This window comes from Marmota marmota, unplaced genomic scaffold, assembly GCF_001458135.2.
Source record: "Marmota marmota marmota unplaced genomic scaffold, marMar, whole genome shotgun sequence".
NCBI classification, from domain to species: domain Eukaryota; kingdom Metazoa; phylum Chordata; class Mammalia; order Rodentia; family Sciuridae; genus Marmota; species Marmota marmota.
Window position 1 is genome coordinate 59,527,433 of NW_026000174.1, and position 13,369 is coordinate 59,540,801.

The window sequence follows — 13,369 nt, forward strand, 5'->3', positions numbered from 1 at the left end:
CCTACATGTGAGATACTAGAAGCTGTGACCCTCTCTCTTATCGCTTCTCTTCTTCTGTTCATGATTTCAATAAAATCCTGTTATCCACATGATAGACTATCTCATAATAATCACACATATTTTAGATAACATATTGCTTTGCTGTCATGCATGTGCACAGTATGATTTTTATTTCTGAATCTGCTCAAACTTAAGTACAAATATCTTAGATTATTATTTTTGTACAACAACCTATAAACATTTGGTTGTAGCCACAAGGGTTACTATGAACTTTCTCTACTATGTTATCACTTGTCTACACAAATAAATCTAGGGCTTATTAAGGTCATTTTTAATGAAAAGTTGGGAAAAAGTTGGAATAAAGGGTCAAAGTGAATTACCTCAATTTTGTGGTTGACTGAAACTAGGTAAAGATTATTAGAGTATGTTCTCTAGTCTTTTATTCAAATCTTCCCAGAAAATCATGAAATATTTGAAAATTCAGATGTTTAAATGCATCATAACAATGAGAAATATTTAAGAAAATGTTCTCCCAGTTTGAGGTAAGGACCAAGTGGAGAGCCCTCACAGCATAATCAGTGTATCAGAGCTTTCACACAGAGAGCCTAGTGAGGTAGAGGACCTGAGAGAGTCTAAGTGAGGATGGTGAAGGAGGTGCCTTTGGCGTGCCTGGAGCATCAGGTTGTCACACAATTTGTTGAAGATTCATTGATTTTAGCCTTTAGACCCACAGAGACTGAAGCTATAATGAGGAATTCATGTAATCACAGAATGAATGAGGGAAACTCATTCTTCTATTACCTGTGGAGACCAGGATTCCAGTAAAGAGTGAAAAGGGAAGCAGATCTTCCATAGAGCTCCTTGTGCAGATCACACTGGGTCTGGCTTTATTTTGTCTTCGCTCCAGTGAGTGATTCATTTGTCTTATGTATGAGTATGGGGATCACTCAATGTTCTAAACTGACTCTTTAATTCAATTCTGGGGCATCAGTAAGAATTTAGCAAGCGACATAATATGTAAGAATCTTCAACCAAAAGACAACATGAACGCAATGAACAAGAGAGGGTAGAAATGGAGAATTTCCAAGGTGAAAGCAGAATCCTGAGAGTCTGCACCTTTTCCAAAGGTGGGTAGAAGACAAAATGGCTATTACAGAGAAGACTGGAATTTATGATCATACGAAGTAGCTAGAACCAAGTTATCATGATTGGGATGATGGGTGGGTGATTTATAATACTGTCCAAATGGAGGAATAACAAAATACACTCTTTCTCTGAGACAATTTTTTTGACAGGATAAACAATCCAGCTTTAATCTCTATAGACTGTGTTCACCAGATTTCCTCCATCATGGAAAAATCACTCATATTTATAAGGATACAACCAGGGCTACAATCCTACATCCCTTTTACTATTTGTCCCACAAGTGTCTTCTGGGCCCTGTTTCTTGACATGATTTCTCTGAGCATATCTGACTTCCCTCATTGCAAGTGTGGCCCTTGGCAATCCCAGGGTGCTCTGTGGTACTGTCTTCTTCATTCTAACCTCCATCACTCTGACCTGACATGGTAGATGAGCACTTGGTAAATGGATTGAGGAGTTGCCCTTTCACCCTATATTGGTGGTGGAACAATCTTTCTATGTCACCATGAAATGGAGAATTGTGGGTCTTTACAGAGACTCAAAAATACATTTTGTCTGACACAGTATTTTTCCTTCCTTTCTTTCCACAACTTGAAAACAAATCCTTTAGGATTCCAATCAAAAGCAACCCTAATGACATAAACATTCTAGAAACCATCTCTGCATCCTAGCACTTCAGCAAGTCTACATAATTAAATTCCCTTTCCCCATGGTCAAGTGTTCCCCCAGAAGACTCCTTTGCACTGTATTTAAGGGTACAGTTATGGGAGTGCACTTGTGACTCTCTTCATATTCCCTGAGGTAGTTTAAATCAGAATAGGTACTCAGCTTAAACTTACCTATAGGCATTCCAGTTGCAATCATAAATACCATAGCGGACCATAATGCATTTTAAAAAGACAAGTGTGGCTGACATTAGATAAAATGTTTGGAGGATTATCAGAACATTTGCATGAAGGTTTAATTTTCAGCAGAATAAATCACTGACCCCACTAATAAAACATATATAAGTGATTATGTAAGTCATTATCTAGATCCACTAGCAGGAAAAATGAGTGAATTAAATAAATCCTATAAAAGGTAATTATTCCTGAAAGCAAGATATTGGCCCTGCAAGGTTGAGCAAGAAGTCATCTAATTTCATTTTGTTGCTACCCAAGTGATCCAATAATCCTCCCAGAAAGTGATGGCATATCACAGGCACAGCACTAGTTTCTGACTTTGGCATTTGGACCTATCCAATATAAGCAGCCAAATCAGCCCAGATGAGGGGAAGAAAATGGTATAGATATAGATATAGATTTGATATCAACTGCTATGGTCATAATATACCAGGATCCCTTGGGCATCAACTGGGATGTATGGAGAAACAGGCTGACTTATATTCACAGTGCAAGTCAACTCATCTAATTGACTAGTGGCAATATCCTCATGAATGAAAATAAAGACAGAAGTGTGTTTATATGTGTGGACATAAAGAAGATAGGACTTCCTCTATGACAGTCTATGACTTTTAATATCTAGTGCAGTGTGAGAGTCTCACCCTGTCTCAGTCTCAGTTTGTCAAACTCACTCACCTCAACCTTCTTTGTTTATCCCTCCAAGGCTCAACTGTTGATTCCTAGTGAGAGCCTGTTTCAATTTTGAAGACTTTGAAGATATATATGTATTCTCCGTCAGCCTCCATTTTATTCTCTCCATTTTATTTTCAAAGAAAAATTAACTGCTCCTGCATCCTGCCTTGGACCTGTCTACCTATCAAAAATGTTCAATCATAACATCCATAATGAAGACCCTCAATTCATCCTGCCACCCAAAAGAGATGAGTAGAAGGCAACACCTGAGACCCTGAACTCTGCAACATGCAAGACTTTAATGAATACATTTACCTCTCTATTTATCCCAAGGATGTGGTATTGCATTTTCTTTGCTATATTAGCAGAGTGTGTCTACAAGGAGAAATGTGGGAAGCTGCCATTGCATTTGAACCTTTAAACAATGTTAATGGTTGTGCCAAGAGTGAGAGGAAGAAAGTTAAATTGATTCTGTTTTATTTGTATCTCTACCTAATATCATTTGTGCTTCTGGGTAAATAATGATCTGCTGTATATTTGGAACCACTGAGGCATGCACTCAGGTGAAAGTAATATTTCACATTGCTTGCTTTAGCTCAGTTGACGAAAAATCAGTATTGCACAGTCCAAGAAGTTGGAAGATCAGAACAAGATGAAGCAGTGATGCAGCCCCAGTTTCCAAGGCTAAAAGGTGGAATTTCCCTGGAGATTCCTTAGCGTCAATTCATAATCCAAAGCTGAAGAATATGCAGTTTAATGCTCAGGGACAAGGACATAACAAAAAACACAAACACCTGCTCAGGAAGAACCCAGCTTGTACACACTTGTAGATTTATGGACTTCCTCCTTCTTCCACTTTTGCTCCATCTGGATGCTCACCCTATTGGATGGTTCCCCCACATTCAGGGCATGCCTTCTTTAATCAGTTTGCTGACTGACATGCCAATCATCTCTGTAAACACTCTCACAGATACCCTCAGAAGTGTGCTTTCTGAATTTCCTAGTCATCTCTCAACCCAAACAAGTTGACAATCAAGATTCCCTATCACATCCCCAGGAGATCTGGAATACCCAGGTAAATGGCTGCAAGCTATTCGTGTAAAAGCTTGGAGGAAGACAGATACATACATACACTTTGGCTATGTTTGATGCCCTTTCTTCAAGGATCCAAGTCTCCATTGCAATCTGTGAAGTAGCTCATCATAGTTTCTACAATGAAATAAGAGTTCGTATTTCCCTCCTAGGACAAATTGTTCCAGCAGAGAGTGTCTACAAGGAAGGACATCTAAACATCCAATGTAACATAGTTACATTTCCTATTAAGATGTGATTTATCTTCACAATCTTCTCATTGAATTTTCTGAAAATGATAAATGTTTACAAAGAGAGCTAGTGTTTCTCATTACTGAAGACAAAAACAGAGCATTTTAAGATTAAATCCATGGTAAGAAAAAAGCAAACACTGCATGCCCATTAAAAAAAAAGCAAATCAGGAAACACAAGAAAAGAAACATTTAAAAAAATCTCTAGGCATTCTGAAGTAGCAGAATGAAGAAGCATAATGAAATAATAATAATAAAAATTCATAGAAATATTTAGATTTCTTTCAGTTTTATATTTTTAGGTAAATATTGTAGATTGTTTATTGGTGGTGTATTATAATAACAAATAAGTGTGGGATTCATTATACCTTATTCCTGAATGCACATAACATTATTTGATCAATGTCATGGTCTCATTCCCCAGAGCTTTCCGTTTCCTCTCCTCCAGTGTTGGAGGATTTTATCCTGCCTGAATATTTAATATCATATTAAAAATATATGTGTGTATTTGAACATATATACATATAAATACACACATATATATTTGATTCAAAACTGATTATTCTTTAAATATGTGTACTTAAAATGTATTATTTGCCTCAAATGCTTGATCATTAGATAAGGGATGCATGAGAAAAATTGAAATTTAAAAATATAAAGCAGTATGTACTTTTTAGAAGAAAATTATGAGCCACAGGGAGGAACATATCTTGACATTGACTACAGAGATCACCATAATTTAACATCTAGAAAGCCTTCATTGACTTAAGCTAAAACTAGTTACAAGTTCTCTGCATTTCTTTTTTTTCTTTTTCTTTTTTTTTTTTTTTGTGGGAAGGGGGTGTTCTGAGAATTGAACTCAGGGACACTTGGCCACAGAGCCATATCCCCAGTCCTGTTTGTTTTATTTAGAGCCAGGGTCTCACTGAGTTACTCAGTGCCTAGCTTTTGCTGAGGCTAGATTTGAACTCAAAATCCTCCCACCTCAACCTCTAGCGCCACTGGGATAACTGATGTGCACCACTGAACCTGGCTGCATTCTTGAAATTATATTTTCTACCCTAGTTCATCGTTTGTTTTTCTCTGTTGTAACTGACATGGCTTATTTTAAATATCACAGATGTATATGATAGTTCATTGTTACTTGACTCACTCATTTATTAAAATATTATTCTGCAGATTAACGACAAGTCTGCAAGATTTTTTTTTTGAGGGGAAGTATGTATATTTGTGTGGTGTATCACATAAGTATCTGTATTACTTCACTCATTGGGGACTATCTACTTATGCAAAGTGAAATGTTGAAAAAATTCCAGACCAAAGAAATTTATCTCTAAATACAAAAATAGAAATTTTAATAATTTAGAATTAAAATTTATTTTTAGGTTGAAATATAAAATTTTAACCTTATCAAGGAGGATAATGTGTTAGCTGGCTGGCATATATGAACAGGTTACCATGATCTACTGAGTCTGAAAAATTCAGAGCTCACCTCTTCAAGTCATACTGAATGTGTGCCCTTCTATGTTGTGTGAGTACATGCAAAGATGAATTATCATCATTTTCTATGGAAACAAGAATCATGTCACTTTCCAATGAATATTTATGATATTAGAATCAAATAAATGTTAACCAGGATCAAAAGTCCTAAATAAAGGAAAGTGCTTTCCAAGGAAAATAGCTCTGCCATCTATGGCCAGTATCATGGTATTCATTCACTAAAAAAAATATATTAGTAATTATATGAATTTGAAATCCCTCTCACTTTACAAAGGTGGTTTTCAGCTTCCATCACTATAACAAATTCTTGATATAATTAACATAAAAAGATTTATTTTGGTTGATAGCTTTGGATATTTTGCTCCATGGTTGATTGGCCTGTTGCTTTGGGCCTGTGGTAACATCATGACAGAAGGACCTGCTGGAGAAGGACTGTTCACCTCATGACCAGAAAGAGAAAAAAAAAAAAAACAGCACTCTTGAAAATAAAAGTGTGTTTTGACCAATATTGCATTCTTATAGCTATAAATTTTCAAGCATAACTACCTACAGAAACTCATACAACCTGGTCTACAAAACAATAATTTGCAAACTACAATAAAGTCATAAAATAAACCTCAAGCTTGTGGTCCTATGGACAGTATTGCTTTCCTGAAGGCCTCTTTGACATCTTTGTTTCTGATGCTATAGATGAGAGGGTTGAGCAATGGGTTGATGATGGTGTAGAACAGGGCAGCCACTTTGTCTCTCTCCAGGGAGTAGCTGGAACTGGGCCTCGAGTATACAAAGAGCAAGGATCCATAGAAGAGCATGACAGAGACCAGGTGGGAAGCACAGGTAGAGAATGCCTTGCGCCTTCCTGAGGCTGAACGGATCCTCAGGATGGCCAGGAGGATGTTGAAGTAGGAGATGAGGATGGCCAGAAGGCAGGAGAGGACAGTGAAGCCAACCATACTGGAAAGGATTATGACACAGACCCGAGTGTCTGTGCAGGACATTTTTACCAATGGTAGAACATCACATAAAAAGTGGTCAATGACATTGTGACCACAGAAACTCAGGCGGAAGGTGTTGGCAGTGTGGGCTATGGCATTCAGAAAGCCTCCTATGTAGGATCCAGCAACAAGCCCAATGCAAACAGAAGCAGACATGGTGCCTGAATAGAGCAGTGGGTTACAAATTGCTTCATGGCGGTCATACGACATGGCAGTTAGGAGATAGCACTCAGTGTAGGCCACAGTAGCGGAAAAGAAAAACTGAGCCCCACATCCAGCCAAGGAAATTCGCTTGTCTTCGGAGATACAGATAGCCAAGATTTTAGGGGTATATACAGAGGTATACCAGAAATCCAAAAAAGATAGACTGCAATCAAATAGTACATAGGTGTATGCAGCCGGGCATCAATCTTGATTAAGAAAACCAGGGTCATGTTCCCTGACAAGGTTAGCAAATAGATCACCAGAAATATTACAAACAGAATCACCTGCCACTGGGGATCTGCTGAGATGCCCAACAAGATGAATTAATTCAGGATGGTGTGATTTCCTATTTCCATGTCCACAATGGGGAAAGCCTGCATATCATAAGGAGAGGAAAATATCTTAGTAAAAATTTCCATTAAGAGAAGAAATAAACAGTGTACCAATTAAGTCCAGAATTATTAGAAGGCCTGTGGAGTTGTATTGCTTATATCTGGTATTTTAGGACTTAATTTTTGCTTCAAGAGCACTAAGATTTGAATCAGAATCTGATTTTAAAGTTGGAGCTTCCACATTTTAACTCTGTAATGTAGAGTCAGTCTCTTATCAAACAGGGGAGAAGAAAAAATTCACAATGAGGTGACTTGAATGTGCCTGGAGCATCAGGTTGTCACACAACTTGTTGAAGATACATTTGTTTTAGCCTTTAAACCCACAGAGACTGAAGCTATAACAAGGGATTAATATAACCATAGAATGAATGAGGGAAACTCATTCTTCTGTCACCTGTTGAGACCAGGATTCCAGTATAGAGGAAAAAGGAGGTAAAGCCATGCTTGGTGGTACATGCCTATAATCATAGCAACTTAGGAGGTTAAGGCAGGAAGATTGGAAGAGCAAAAGATAGGGTTTCATTAAGTTGCTTATGGCCTTGCTGACTGGCTGAGGTTGGCTTTGAACTTTGGTCATCCTGCCTCAACCTCCTGGACCCCTGGGACTACAGACTTGTGACACCATGTAAATCTAAACATTTGCAATTTCACTCTTTTCCACCCCCCAAACGTTGTGCGAATCTCTAACCATTATAATCCTTATTTTTTATCTGCAAATAATTAATGTCTCTTAAGTTTTTGTAGTTAATCATACTTCAGGATGTGATACAAATGATTATAGTTCTTTCCATACACACCCACATTCACACACATGCACACACACACACACACACACACAGAGAGAGAGAGAGAGAGAGAGAGAGAGATCCACAAAGCTTTAGAGAATTCCAAACTGTCAAAACATTTCCATGGATGTCCAAGATATATTTCTCAGGGTAAATATTCTAACATTTGAAGACAGTTTTGTCCAGTGGTGATGTTTTATAGTGATTTAGCACATTTAAAGTTGCATTAAAAATCTTACATTCAATAAATGATGTGTTTATTTCCTATATTAGTTACTAAAGTTCTAGTGTTTCAATTTGTCAAGCCAAAAAGTGGGAATCAACCTACTCTCTTGGTCTCCTACTTACTTTTCAATAACCCAGGAAATCCTGTGTCCTCACCTATCCTGAGCTGTGCCTTTCTAAACACCTGCATTGCTGCCACCCTGCCCTAAACCACCATCATCTTCTGCAACAAGTACTGAAAGAGCTTCTAACTGGTCTACACCTTTGTTCTCAGAAATCTATTTCAATAGGGCACCCACAATAACACTTAAAATACAAGGACAAAGCAGGTAGCATCTCTTTTTAATTTAAATAACTGTTAAGTTTTCATTTCATTCTAAATAAAGATCAAGTGTATTACTACAACCAAGGCATCACTTATGGCTTAGTCTACAAAGTGTAATATCTTAGTAGCCATTCCTCTTTCCTTGCCAACTTTCTCATAATTCCACCAACATGGCAACTCAGTCCCAGGATCAAAGTTTTCCATTTGTTTCTTCTACCTGATTCACTGTTCTCAAGATGTTTGCTTAGCTCATTCCTTATTCTTTTTTAAATCTTTTTCAAATGTCATTTTCAGACTAAAGCTCATCCTAATAACTCTGTTATATGTGCCTTGCTCACTTTTAGCCAACAACCTCCATCTTTTCTTGTCTATTCACACTTCTTTATTTCCCCAATGAAACAACTTCTAAGTCTTCTTGATTGTATTGTCCCTTCCTCCTGATGACAATGCCACACTCCTAATAATGCAGCATATAGAACAGGTCCTAGTAACAAAGGAAACCTTATTAAATATTTCTATAATTAAAATGGATAATTTTCTTTATGTTTTTCTTTTCACTCTTTCTCTAACCTATTTATAACCTAGTTCAAACTATTTAGGCTAAAAATCTAAAAGTCAATGTACTTTACCAGAACAGTGTACTGTATCACTACATAGAAGGAAGGATAAATAAGAAAGAAGACTCCTTCTCAGGTCCTGAGATCCATCTGGAACTTGAAGTAAATTGCCAGTTACTATGAAGATGTCAGTTAATAGGCACAGAACTGTCGGAGCTCATGGCACTAAAGTCTTGTATGTGGAATGGATATGGCGATGCATCTTACCCTGAAACAGCCCTGCCCTACTCTCTTCTGGAAGCACACAATAAGGTGAGGAAATGAGGTGACCCTCTGGCACTGAAATGCAGTACCAAACAATAATAATGAGTACCCTAGACGTCTGGATAACACAGGGCAGAAGACAACTAGAGTCTACAGCAGGTCACAGTATTTGGCCCTCTTTCTTTCTGCACTGTGTAGGTAATTATTCATGGTCTAATTCAACTACAGGATTACATTTTAAATTGTAGATAAAAACACATCATTGGCTAAAATTTGATATTGTAGGGAGTGTTTGTGTGTGTGTGTGTGTGTGTGTGTGTGTGTGTGTGTGTTTGACCCAGCAATTATCCACTAGGTACCAAATAAAAGTCTATCCCTCTCCTAACAGCAGTTGATGTCAGAGAGAGGTCAAATCACCTTGCTGAGCCTGATCCCCAGTACCTACCTTTGATCAGAAAGGCCAGTTCCTGGAAATAGCAACACTTTCCCTGCTCTCTGGATTCTAGTCATGATTTGGTTGGACTCGATTTATGTATTTTGTCACCAGGCCTTGGAGACTCCTCCCACACAGCAGTAGGGAATGTGTACTCCAGTCTCCAAAGACTCAATTATAGTTCATCTGCAATTTGAGGATAATGAAATACTTAAGATATGAGGATATGAGTAGCATTTTATTAAATATTGACACAATGGATCTAAGTCACATTATGATCATTGTATCCCTGTTCTGTGTGGGCACCATCCAAAGGACCACAGGAAGAGGCCTTGAGACAACAGGCATCTGCAAGCCAAGGAACGAGTCTCTGGAGTTGCCCACTCTCATATTTTATAGCTTTACACATTGATGCAACCTCATGTTTTATATGTTAAAGTGTGCTATAACTAGGAAAAGTGATGTATCCCAGAGTAACATTCTCTAGATTTCAATTCCTACCTAAAACTGAACTGGCAGAAACATACATTCATAGAATCTTAATTTTTGTAAACAATTAGATTTTACTTGACTAGCATAAAGGTTAAGTTTTACTAAACAAGTAAGTGCTCAGGATCTAATGTAAAGCGTATTGATAACAATTACTCATATTGCATCATGTTCTTGAGATTGGCTAAAGAATAGAATTTAAATGTTCTAACAAAACACACACACACAATGGTATTGGAGGTAATGGATATATTAATTAACTTCACGATTGTGAGCCTTTTGTAATGTATACATATTTAAAAACATGTTTTTCACCTCAATTGTATAAGATTTTGATTTCTAAACTATATTTTGATAAAGTTTGAAAACAAATTTAAAGTGTACTAGTCTACTCAACAATTTCTCTAAATGTCCTGCATTATATATTTTAAAACACAAATATATTGGTGTCAACTTAAAAATGGAGAGTAACACCTTGGGTTTCCTATATTATATAATGATGTTTTTATTATCACATTTCATTATTTTCTGAGGCTACAAGTTGGCAGCAATGATATGGAGATAATCTGCTTTTTAAAAAGTCGTCATTGTCAATTTTTTACTTTAAAAATACAGACAGATTTATTGAGATATAACTGACATGCAATGAACCGCATGTATTTAATTGTTGTAAGTTTGGGATATGTGTACACCCATGAAATCACCACCACAATCAAAGTAGCCATCATCTCTAACCCACTTCATTTTTGCACAACTCATTATAACCTCTCCCCCTCCCACTTCATTCTCCTTCCTACCTCCCCTAGGAAAACACTGGTCTGCTTACTGTCACTACATGTTAATTTGCAATTTTAGAGTTTTATAAGCATGAAACTTAAAAGTCATGCTCTGCTTTTCATGTTTATTTTCATACATTGTTGTTATATACAATAGTGGGGTTCATTTTGACATAATTATACATTCATGAGGTACAATGTGCTCTACTCTGTGCTCCCCAGTACTTTCTCTTTTCCTACCCTCCTCCATCTCCGTTCCTCTTCCTCTACACTGCTGGTCTTCCTTATATGTACTTATTGATATTTTATATTGTTTTTATAGGTACACATAATGATAAAATTCACTCTGCAACCATTTTACAAAGCAGTATGAAAATTCCTCAGAAAATTTGTAATGGAGTCACCATTTGACCCACCTATCCCACTCCTAGGTTTATGCCCAAAGGATTTAAAATCAGCATACTATAGTGATGCAGGCACATCAATATTTTTTGCAGCTCAATTCACAATAAACTATGGACTCAACCTAGGTGCCCTTCAACAGATGAATGGATAAAGAAAACGAGGTATATAAACATAATGGAATGTTATTCAGCCTTAAAGAAGAATGAAATTATGCCAATTGTAGGAAAATGGATGGAGGTGGAGAATATCATGCTAAGCAAAATAAGCCAATCCCAAAGAACCAAGTGTTGAATGTTTTTTCTGATATGTGAATGCCAGATCACAATAAGGGGTTGGGGGCTAGGAAAAATTAAATGTACTTGTGGTTAGACAGAGGGGAGTGAGAGAGGAAGGGCTTATTAAGCTCATTTTTTATTAAAAATCAGGGTAGGAAGGACAGTAGAATGAATTTGACATTGTTACCCAATAAAAATAAATGTGGGAAAAAAGGAGACATTCTTACTGTTTATCTCAGTTAGAAATGATTATTAATCTTGGAGCTATGCAAAGCAAGCATTGTATCTACAAGACTTAAACTCTAGTTATATTGTTCCTGTGAGGAAATGATATAGTGCTATCCCTACCTTTCAAGTATGGCTGATGTAGTAAGAGAGGACATTATTTAATTGATGATATTGTAGTAACATGAAGAATCCTGCATTTCTCTGTTGTTATATAGGAGATCTGTTCTCATTAGCTCATGCAGCACAGATGCTTGGTCCTACATGTGAGGTTCTAGAAGCTGTGACCTTCTCTCTTAGCACTTCTCTTCTTCTGTTCATGATTTCAATAAAATCCTATTAGTGACATGATTGACTACCTCATAATAATCATACAGATCTTAGATAACATATTGCTTTGCTGTCATGCATGTGCACAGTATGATTTTTATTTCTAATCTACTCAAACTTGAGTACAAATATCTTAGATTATTATTTTTGTACAACAACCTATAAACATTTGATTATAGCCACAAGGGTTACTATGAACATTCTCTACTATGTTATCACTTATCTACACAAATAAATCTAGGACTTATTAAGCTCATTTTTAATGAAAAGTTGGGAAAAAGTTGGAATAAAGGGTCAAAGTGAATGACCTCAATTTGGGGGTTGACTGAAATTAGGTACAGATTATGAGAGTATGTTCTCTAGTCTTTTATTCAAATCTTCCCAGAAATGGTGAAATATTTAAAAATTCAGATGTTTAAATGCATCATAACAATGAGAAATATTTAAGAAAATGATCTCCCAGTTTGAAGTGAGGACCAAGTGGAGAGCCCTCACAGCATAATCAGTGTATCAGAGCTTTCACACAGAGAGCCTGGTGAGGTAGAGGACCGGAGGGAGACTAAGTGAGGATGGTGGAGGGAGGTGACTTGAATGTGCCTGAAGCATCAGGTTGTCACACAACTTGTTGAAGATACATTGATTTTAGCCTTTAGACCCACAGAGACTGAAGCTATAATGAGGATTTCATGTAATCACAGAATGAATGCAGGAAACTCATTCCTCTATCACTTGTAAAAACCAGGATTCCAGTAAAGAGGGAAATGGGAAGCAGATGTTCCATAGAGCTCCTTGTGTAGATCACCCTGGGTCTGGTTTTATTTTGTCTTCGCTCCAGTGAGTGATTCATTTGTCTTATATATGAATATGGGGATCACTCAGTGTTCTAGACTGACTCTTTAGTTCTGTGGCATGGTAAGAATGTAGCAAGTGAAATAATATTTCAAGATTTTCAACCATAAGAGAGCAGCATGAATGCAATGAACAAGAGAGGGTAGAAATGGAGGCTTTCCAAGGTGAAAGCACAGAGCCCTGAGAGTCTGCTCTATTTCTAAATGTGGGTAGCTGAAGAACTGGCTATTACAGAGAAGAAGGCTGGAATTTATGATGATACAAAGGAGCTAGAACCAAGTTACCATGGTGGGCTGAGGTA

At 37.1% G+C, this 13,369-nt stretch overlaps 1 pseudogene; it reads right to left on the reverse strand.

The window, feature by feature from the left end:
• Positions 1-6,156: 6,156 nt before the first annotated feature.
• On the reverse strand, positions 6,157-7,133 carry LOC107159641 (annotated as a pseudogene).
• Positions 7,134-13,369: the final 6,236 nt, after the last annotated feature.